Here is a 10,021-nt window from a genome sequence, read left to right as displayed (position 1 = left end):
TTGCGGAAGAACACAAAGTTGGTTGATGTATTTCCTTGTATAGCTCTAGAGGATCTGGACATAAGCCCCAAACATCCAGCCAGTCATAAGCTGAAAGACTTCAATCAAAATATCCTTGATATTAATGTTAATGGTGTGCCTTCTGACTTAAGTTTTCTTGACAGACTGAACATACTTGGCTTTGGCAACCTCGACATAGAAGCTTGGGAAGTGTCTCAGCATTGGAAGGAACAGCTTGTGCAGCTGATATGCAAGTCTAAAGACGTGTTCTCGAAGAACAAACTGGATTGTGGCAAGGCGAAATATTTCTTCCATCGAATACATCTTGCTGACGATCGGCCCTTTAGGCTTCCTTATCGACGCGCGCCACCAGTACATTACCACAAGCTCAGACAGGTCCTTTCAGAGATGGAGGAATGTTAGATCATCCGCAAGTCCTCCAGTAAATGGGCCTCCGCTGGTGCTCATCTGGAAGAAGAGTGGAGATCTGCGCATCTGTGTTGACTATAGGTGGCTAAATGCCCACACTACTAAAGACGCCTATCCCTTGCCACACCAGGCAAATTGTCTAGCTGCACTCTGAGGCAATTCAGTGCGATGGATCTCACCTCGCGATTCTATAATATCGAGATGGCTGAGGAAGACAAAAAATTTACTGCATTTACAACCCCTATGGGGCTTTATGAATTCAACAGGCTTCCTCAGGGATTGTGCAAGTTTTATGTGGCTCATGATGCACATTTTCGGAGACCAGAACTTCCTGACCATACTTTGTTATCTAGATGACCTTCTAGTGTTTGCACCGATTGAGAGTGTGGTATTGAAGAGGCTTGAGTTGGTGTTCAGCCGTCTGAGAGCTCATGGCTTAAAACTTGCTCCAAAGAAATGCCACTTGTTACATCGGAATGTACGGTTTCTAGGCCACGTGATCGATGAAAAAGGGGTAGCGGCCGATCCTGATAAAGTCCAGGCCATTACAGCAATGACTGAAAGAGATCTTATGATGGAAGATGGGGTTACACCAGTGGTTCTAAAACTTTTTTGGCCGTGCCCCCCTTTAAACCTATAAAAAATTCTAGGTTTAAAAATTGCATAGAGAGAATAACTGTTATTGTTATTATTATTCTCTCTGTTATTTATTTATTTTTTGTGCGTTTCTTGCTGTCCGCTAAGGCATAGGACACACACTGGCTTACCTCCTCACCAACGACATTAAACACCGTGTCTACATCGGATGCGAGCGGCAAAATACAGTAGAACCATTATAATCAGTGATGCTGTGTACACTGGATGCGATGCGACACGACAAAACCCCGACATTAAACTGATGTCTTGTTCTATTTATGACGTACTGACACAAAGTTAAAATGATTTGCAATGGTTGCTTTGTCCATCAGAAGTTAAAGCAGTGGTTCTCAAACTTTTTGTCTGAGTGAGAGAATAACTGTTATTGTTATTATTATTCTCTCTGTTATTTATTTATTTTTTGTGCGTTTCTTGCTGTCCGCTAAGGCATAGGACACACACTGGCTTACCTCCTCACCAACGACATTAAACACCGTGTCTACATCGGATGCGAGCGGCAAAATACAGTAGAACCATTATAATCAGTGATGCTGTGTACACTGGATGCGATGCGACACGACAAAACCCCGACATTAAACTGATGTCTTGTTCTATTTATGACGTACTGACACAAAGTTAAAATGATTTGCAATGGTTGCTTTGTCCAGTCCAGTGTAGACTTTGTGAGTGAAGCTGAGAGCAAGATATGCCTCGTCATATTTTCTGCATTTAGGTTTTAAATGACCAGCACCTGCCTGGGTCTGTGCGACTTAATCTATGGCTTTTCTCTTCCCTTTCACAAACCGATCCATCTCCCATTCTAAGTTACGTCCTTTGGCTGTTTACTGTTTGATTTATTTTCTTTTTCTGCTGATGACCCGCGCCTCCCCTGGCGGGCGCGCCCCACACTTTGAGAACCACTGGGTTACACCATCTCAGAAAAAGATAAAATAAATTCTGCCTTTAGGAAGCGAAGCCCAAGCGACTGGAAGAAAGAACAGCATGATTGTGCCCTTTTGCAGTCTGTGGTGTTTGCACACCCAGATTTCAATCGCCCGTTCATTCTGTCAACAGACGCTTCGCTGGATGGATTGGGTGCTGTACTTTCTCAGGTCCCAGAAGGCGAGACTAGAGCCCGTCCAGTCGCTTTCGCCAGCAAGGCCCTCACACACGCCCAAAGCAACTACCCTGCTCACCGTTTGGAGTTTCTGGCCCTAAAATGGTCCGTCTGTGATAAATTCAGCCATTGGCTGAAAGGTCATTCCTTCACCGTTTGGACGGACAACAACCCGTTAACCTTGATCCTAATGAAGCCAAGGCTTGACGCGTGTGAGCAGAGGTGGGTTGCAAAGCTAGCACCGTACAACTTCAGCATTCAGTACATCCCAGGGAGCAAGAACGTGGTAGCAGACGCGATGAGTCGACAACCTTTTGTCCAAGGACTGGCCCGAGTTCTTTCTTATGTCACCCATGGCAGATGGCAATCAAGACGTGAGAGGACAAAAGAGACGCCAAGGATTCTGAAGACTTAAACAGTGGAAAAAATTTTAAATGTTAGATGGAATTTTGTATTGTGTGCGGAAAGATCAGCTTACAGGAAAAAAACGCTGGCAATATGTTGTCCCTGCCTCATTGATTGAACAGGTCTTGCAGGGTGTGCATGACAAAGCTGGTCATCAAGGCCAGGCCAGATCACTTTACTTGGCCAGAGAGAGATTCTTCTGGGTAGGCACGGAGGGAGACGTCAGAGAGTACGTTAAGTGCTGTAAGGGCTGTGTGGTAAGCAAGACGCCTGAGCCAGAAGCAAGGTCACCGCTCGAGAGTGTAAAGACAATCAGGCCTCTGGAGCTGGTGTGGATCGATTTCTGGTACTCAGAGGATCGCAAGGGCGGGAGTGTGGACATGCTAGTGGTTACCTACCACTTTACAAAGATGGCACATGCCATTGCATGTAGCAACCAGTCAGCTAAACAAGTAGCTCGCCAACTATGGGACAGATATTTTTGCATCTATGGGTTCCCAGAGAGGATCCATGCTGATCAGGGTGTAAAATTTGAGAGTGAGCTGATCCAGGAGTTGATGCAGCTTTCAGGTGTCAGGAAGTCAAGGACGACGGCTTATCACCCTATGGGGAATGGTCTCGCAGAGCGGTTTAATCACACGCTAGGCAGTATAATATGAGCATTACTCCTGAGGGATAAGCAACAATGGCCCCAGATGTTTCAGACACTGACGTTTGCCTACAACTGCACCGCTCATGAATCTACAGGTTACGCACCATTTTACCTAATGTATGGAAGGATTCCTCGTCTGCCAGTATACATTATGTTCCGCAGTGTTGGGAGGGATGATGAAATCACAGACTATGGCAGCTACGTTGCTAAGATGAGGGATGCTCTAAAGGAGGCTCTTAACTTAGCCCAAGCGAATGCAAGTGCAAGTCAGCAATGACAGACTGAACTCTGCAACATGAGGACAAAAGGCTGTGACATTGAGGAAGGAGACCAGGTGTTACTAGCCAACAAGGGTGAAAGAGGATGCAGGAAGTTGGCTGATAAGTGGGAATCTGTGCCTTATTTGGTGGTCTCAAAAGACTCAAGATGCCATACTTTCCGAGTCAAAAATAGCAGCACTGGCCAGGAAAAGGTGGTGAGGAAAAGGTGGTGCACCGTAATCTTATGCTGCAGGCCAACTTTTTACCCCTTGAGGTAGAAGTGAGCCCAAGCGAATGCAAGTGCAAGTCAGCAATGACAGACTGAACTCTGCAACATGAGGACAAAAGGCTGTGACATTGAGGAAGGAGACCAGGTGTTACTAGCCAACAAGGGTGAAAGAGGATGCAGGAAGTTGGCTGATAAGTGGGAATCTGTGCCTTATGTGGTGGTCTCAAAAGACTCAAGATGCCATACTTTCCGAGTCAAAAATAGCAGCACTGGCCAGGAAAAGGTGGTGCACCGTAATCTTATGCTGCAGGCCAACTTTTTACCCCTTGAGGTAGAAGTGAATGAGTCTTGTCATGATGGCTCACTATTTAGTCAGGAGCAATTGGATGAGACATTGATGCAAAACTCAGCACCACAGAATGATCCCCCTGAAACAGAGCGCATTGCTGAGTGGGTGGCCTCCTTACCTGCCACAGATGATTCAGTAGGAGGAAGATCAGATAGAGGAGATCTGGAGAGCACAATGGATCCTGGAGAGCCCAAACAACCAAGACCAAGAGACTGAAAATGATTGTCCTCCGTTCAATTCTCGGATCATTCCGCCAAATTCAACAGGCACTCAAGATGGTGTATGTACGGATGGTATCATGCCTGGTGCCAGACAGCAAAATAGGGCCATCAGTACCATGTCCATTTCCAGTGCACCCCCTAATGTGTCTGAAGTAGTGACTCTGTTTCGAACACGGGTTGGTAGGCTAGTTAGGCCCGTGAATAGATTGATTCAGAATATGGCTCAGAAAACAACGCACAACGCATTCAAAGATGTTACTAAGTCTGTCTTATTTTAAGAGGTTTAAGTTATATTGACCAAATCAATATAATATTGAATTTGAGGCAAGCAAAATGCCAGTGGAGTCAAATTGAGTGGTGTATAAGGCACCTTTTTAGCAAAAGAATATCTGAGAGCCTGATCAACTTTCTTTTGTTCTTTTTCCTGTGATAGTCGGTAACATATGTGTTGCATGACTTGATGGTAATGTGTTATTGTGTATGAAAACAGTTGCATAATTTATTTATTTATTTATTTTAAATAAACTGCAAAATTACAAATGAAGGTGATGACAGAATTTTCTGTTTAAAGCAAATGGTCTTGGATTCAGTGGACTGACCAAGTGATTCCTGCCACAGAATTTGCATTTGCCTCAAAACCTGAGGGGGCATATGAGGAAAGAGAAGGGATATGGAAAAAAAAATTACATTTGCAATAATATATTTTTCAGCACAAATCACTGATGGACCCTGAGATTCAATTGCACACCATTACACTCTGCACAGACTAAATGTATGGCAGTAATTTGTTTGGCACTGTAGCTTTAAAGTACCATTTACTCTGGAGAAAATGAGTCCAATAACATACAGTAGGAAGCTGACCGTTTGGTGACCATCAGAGTTTTGTACATTTCACAGCTTATGTACAATATATGATCAACTGAGATGACATCAGCAGTCACAGAAAGGTCCAAATACATTTACTGCAGTGAAACTCTTGAGCGGTTAGAAAGCTATACAGCGATTTTCCTGGGTAGTTCATGTTCAAAGCTCAGTCATGAATAAGAGTCAGTAAATGCAAACCATTATTTACGCAGACTGATATTTGTGCCTATTATGTCTGATAAGATCATTGCAAATAATTCTCATTTCAGTGTAATTGCAAGCTTTGATGTTCTGCTTTCTTCAAATGGTTATCCTGTGAGTACAGAACATTTTCAGTAAGATTCTTCTGCTCTGTTCCTGTTTAAAAAAAAACAACCTTAGTGATCATGAAATTGCTCCCTTTGGGTAGTTTCCTTTTGTGCATTATGAAAGAATGTTAAGAGCTCTTCTTCTCCTCATTGAATCAGATATTATTAAATATACAGTAGAAAAAAAATTCACCATTTTTCAATTCACCAAGGTTTGTTTAACTTTAATATATGACCAACTGATGGTGATTTAAATTTTAAAATTCATGACAAACTTGTTTTGTTGGTGGGTGGTTGCCCAGAGTCGGCCAAGGCCACAATTGGGTGGGTTGAACATTTTATTCAACAAACCACATCCATTTTTATTTTCAAGCGCCTAGTTTACTGAAGCAGCACATTAGATCGGTAAATGAAACCATGTCATTCCACTCGCACCCGAAACGTTCCATTTGTGGCTTGAAGTAATTATGTGTCTGAGAAATGACAGCCTTTGTATGTCCACCTAATGGAGCAGAACAGGTGACCTGGAAGGACACATACACTGAGGGTGGAAGCACTGAGCCATCTGGACACTGCGTCATTGTGTGGGATTGACCTCTGCTTCCTGAGGTTTTTTCGACTGTGTCAGGCTCAGAATTTACTTTTTTGACACACAATGACCATGAATGAGGAACAATGAACCCTCTTTAATTATAAAACAGAGGCTATGCTGATTGGTCAAGTAGCAAGAGTGTTGAAATAACGCTTCACTGTTTTTAGCAGTCTCCTTGTCTGTGTTTGCAGCAAAGCAGAAGCAGAGCTGTTTTCATTGTAGAAGAAAAATATATGAACTAACTAGTTAATGCGTTAACTAACAATAAGCAAGACATTTGCTACTGTATTTATTATTCTTTGTTGGCATAAGTTAATAAATAATAAAACCGTTCAATTTTAGTTCATGTTAGCTCATGTCCATTAAATAATGTTAACAGATACAAGTTTTCATTTTAATAATGCTTTAGTAAATGTTGAAATTAACCTTAACTAAGATTAATAAATGCTTTAGAATTTTTTTTATTGTTAGTTAATATTAACTAATGTTAACAAATGGAACCTTATTGTAAAGCTACTCAAGCTACTGTTTTTTTTTTAACAAAAGTTTTCTTTTTCAAATAAATGCTGTTTTTTTCTTAAAGAATCCTGAACATTTGTATCAGTTTCCACAAAAATGCTAAGTAGCACAACTGTTTTCAGCTTTAATAATATTAATCTTAAGTGTCAAATTAGCCTATTAGAATGATTTCTGAAGCATCATGGCACAAAAAAATGGAGTAATGGCTGCTGAAAATGCAGCGTTGTCTTAAATGCCAGGAATACATTACATTTGAAAATACATTAAATAAGAACACAGTGATTTCAAATAGTAATTATATTTCACAGTGTTATGGTATTTACTGTATTTTTGATCAAATCAACGCAGACTTGATGATAATAATATCTTTCAAAAATGTACTGCCTCCTAACTTTTGACCAAGCTTTTTGATAGAACTCTTGTTGACCTGATATTGCTGAAATAAACAACATTTTATGAATAACTGAACAATGTCTTCTGTGCTCCTAAAGCCAGAGAGTATTTAGAATTTTAGTTTTCCAAAAAAGTTTAGAAAAGTTTTCCATGGTATCAGACCCTTTCTTTTCCAGTAAGCTCCAGTGTGTAATTTTAGCTGCAAGTTATCATTACTGTCTACAATCAGTGTAAGATCTATTCTGGGGGTGCCACTATCATCTAGCTCAACTTTTTATGCACTGCCTCTCATCTCTGTCTTTTTGTAGTCCTCACATATTCTATTCTCTCTCCCTGTCTTTCTCAGCTCCCCATTTGAGCATTTGAATGCACAAGCGAGGATTGGGGAACTTGTGCCTCTCTTGAAACCTGAGCTGGGCTGGTCTGTGACTATCCACTGAGGCATTCTCTTTTCCTACAATACACAGCTTACTGCCAGTACAAAAGGTGTGTCCTCACCATCTAACTGCCTTTCTCTACATTTTTACCCCGTGTATAATCCGTCAGTCTCCTTAACGCAGATACAAACATAATTCGATAATTTCTGTTCCAATGATTTTGCACATACTGAACCCTGTTATGTAGACTTTAAAAATAATGACCCGTGAGGCGTGGCAAATGAATACATCGTTTTCTTCACGGTTGAGCGATGTCCTTCATGTGCCGCTCCACTTCCATATAGCACCTAGTTTTGTTGAAAGTTTTATCTCTACATACGTCACTGTCAGACAACATTTGGAGAGATTAGATGAAGGAATATCTTTACAAAAGTGGTCACCTGGTACAGTACCTCTCTGAAGTTTTTACTTCTTGATCAAGTCTTGTAAGATGGTTAGTATTTTGCCCTCCGGCAAGACAAATGACAAAACAAATCAGAAAAAGTACGGTGAGCAAAAAAGCACATTGTGATACAAATGAAAAATAATTACTCCTGACATTTCCTGCAACCACAAACAGGAAACTTAATGAAGCTCATTAAAACATGTTTTACTACATCGCACAAAGGCCATCAGCTGTCTGTGATTTATTCATAGCACGTAAAGGCTATAAATATGGAAATTACTTTTGGCTTTTTTGGGGGGGAAAAGGGTAACCTAAGTCAATAGGTTACCAACAAATTTCATATAATTCATTGAAGGTCATATGTTTGACACATCAATTAAAGATAATACCAGTTGTACATCATTCCTGAATTCCATACATAATTCTTTTTCTTTACATATTTTTTTCTCTGATGCAACAAATGACCATTAATCAAATCATGCAGATGTTTTTAACACAGAAAATTGTTCTCATGCAGTCAGCATGCAGTCTGGTCCACATGGCATATGGTAGGAGGTAGAAGGGCACAGTCTAACGCAGGGCTATTTGAAACATAATGGAACTTCACTGGTTTACTTATTATAATGTACATTTTGTACATTGAAATCAAAATTAAATATCTTTGAAAGACATCACTGAAATGTAACTTACAGGAATAGTTCACCCAAAAATGAAAATTTGCTGAAAATGTACTCATCCTAGGGCCAGATGAGTTTGTTTCTTCATCTAAATAGATTTGAAAAATTTGAGAAATTTAGCATTATATTACTTGCTAACCAATGGTGCAGTGAATGGGTGCCATCAGAATAAGTGTTCAAACAGCCAATAAAAACATTACAGTAATCCACAACACGACTCCGGTACATCAGTGAATGTCTTGTGAAGTCAAAAGTTTAGTGCTTGTAAGAAACAAATCCATTAAAGGCCTTTTAACTTCAAGCTTTTGCTTCTGGCCAATATACCTGTCTATAATCCGTATGTAATGCTGGGAGACAGATGAGGTGAGGCGGATCCAAATGCAAGTAGTTATATACAGGGGTATATATACTGAGCTGAACTAATGAACTAAAGAATAACTATGGAAACTTACAAGCAGATGGGTGTGGTCCAATGACTGCAATAGAGCACAGAGTGATTATCAACAGTCTCTGTGGCCACAACAGAACAGGCAGACAGTTCAGAGATGGCATCTTTGGCCGTGACATAGTAGACAAGGAATTCAGGGATGGCCTCTTTGGCTGTGACAAGACAGGCGAAGAGCTCAGAGATGGCCTTCTTGGCCCTGACAGGACAGGCAGAGATTTCAAGGACGTCCTTCTTGGCCATGACAGGACTGGCAGGGAACACAAAGGTGACTTCTGTGGTTGAGAAAGGACAGGCAGGGAACTCACAGGCTGGCACGAACACAGGACTGAGCTCTGGGGCTTGAGCAGGCTCTGGAGCGGACTCATGCGCTGGAGCAGGCTCATGACCATGAGCCATGACTGGACGAGACTCTGGAATGGCAGCAATGTCGTGGCGAGACTCTGAAGCTGCGACTATGTTATGAACAGGCTCTAGTGCAGCAGCCGTGTTGTGAAAAGGCTCTGGTGCTGCAGTGATGTTGTGACCTGGCTCTGATGCAGCAGCCATGTTGTAAACTGGCTCTGATGTGGGAACCACAGGGCAGGAAGGTACGTATAGCATATGGCTAGCTACCATTAAAACAGGACATGCTGGTGATCGTGGTGGGCCAAGTTCTGTGGTGCATATTAATAATTGAGTCCATAACAATATAAAGTCAATGGGCCTCATTTACGAAACGAACGTACGACAGAAAATTGAGCGTACGGTCGTTTCAACGCAAAACTTGGAATTTATCAATATGGACATGAGCGGTGGCTACGATCAAATCTCACGTCTGGTCTCAGCTCGTGTACGCAAGTTCTTGAGTTACCTGAACTTGTGCAGAGCATCGTAAATACAGTGGAGAATTGTAGATTGACAGCATTTTGTTCATTTTTATATTCCTGACCGTCAAACGAAGCTCATTAGTCGATCGTTAATCAGTAAGATTAGAATGTTTTTTTTGGTGTTGTTTTGTACAGGGCTTTAGCTTTATATGCGCGCAGCAAGACCGTGAGGATTCAATCATCACATCATGCACCTGCAGCGCTTCTGTGAAAGGAGAAAAACAGAAATTAAGT

Source organism: Sinocyclocheilus grahami, unplaced genomic scaffold, assembly GCF_001515645.1.
Source record: "Sinocyclocheilus grahami isolate Dianchi unplaced genomic scaffold, SAMN03320097.WGS_v1.1 scaffold490.1, whole genome shotgun sequence".
Taxonomy (NCBI): Eukaryota; Metazoa; Chordata; class Actinopteri; order Cypriniformes; family Cyprinidae; genus Sinocyclocheilus; species Sinocyclocheilus grahami.
The sequence above is the reverse complement of the archived record's forward strand: the minus strand, read 5'-3'. Positions refer to the sequence as shown.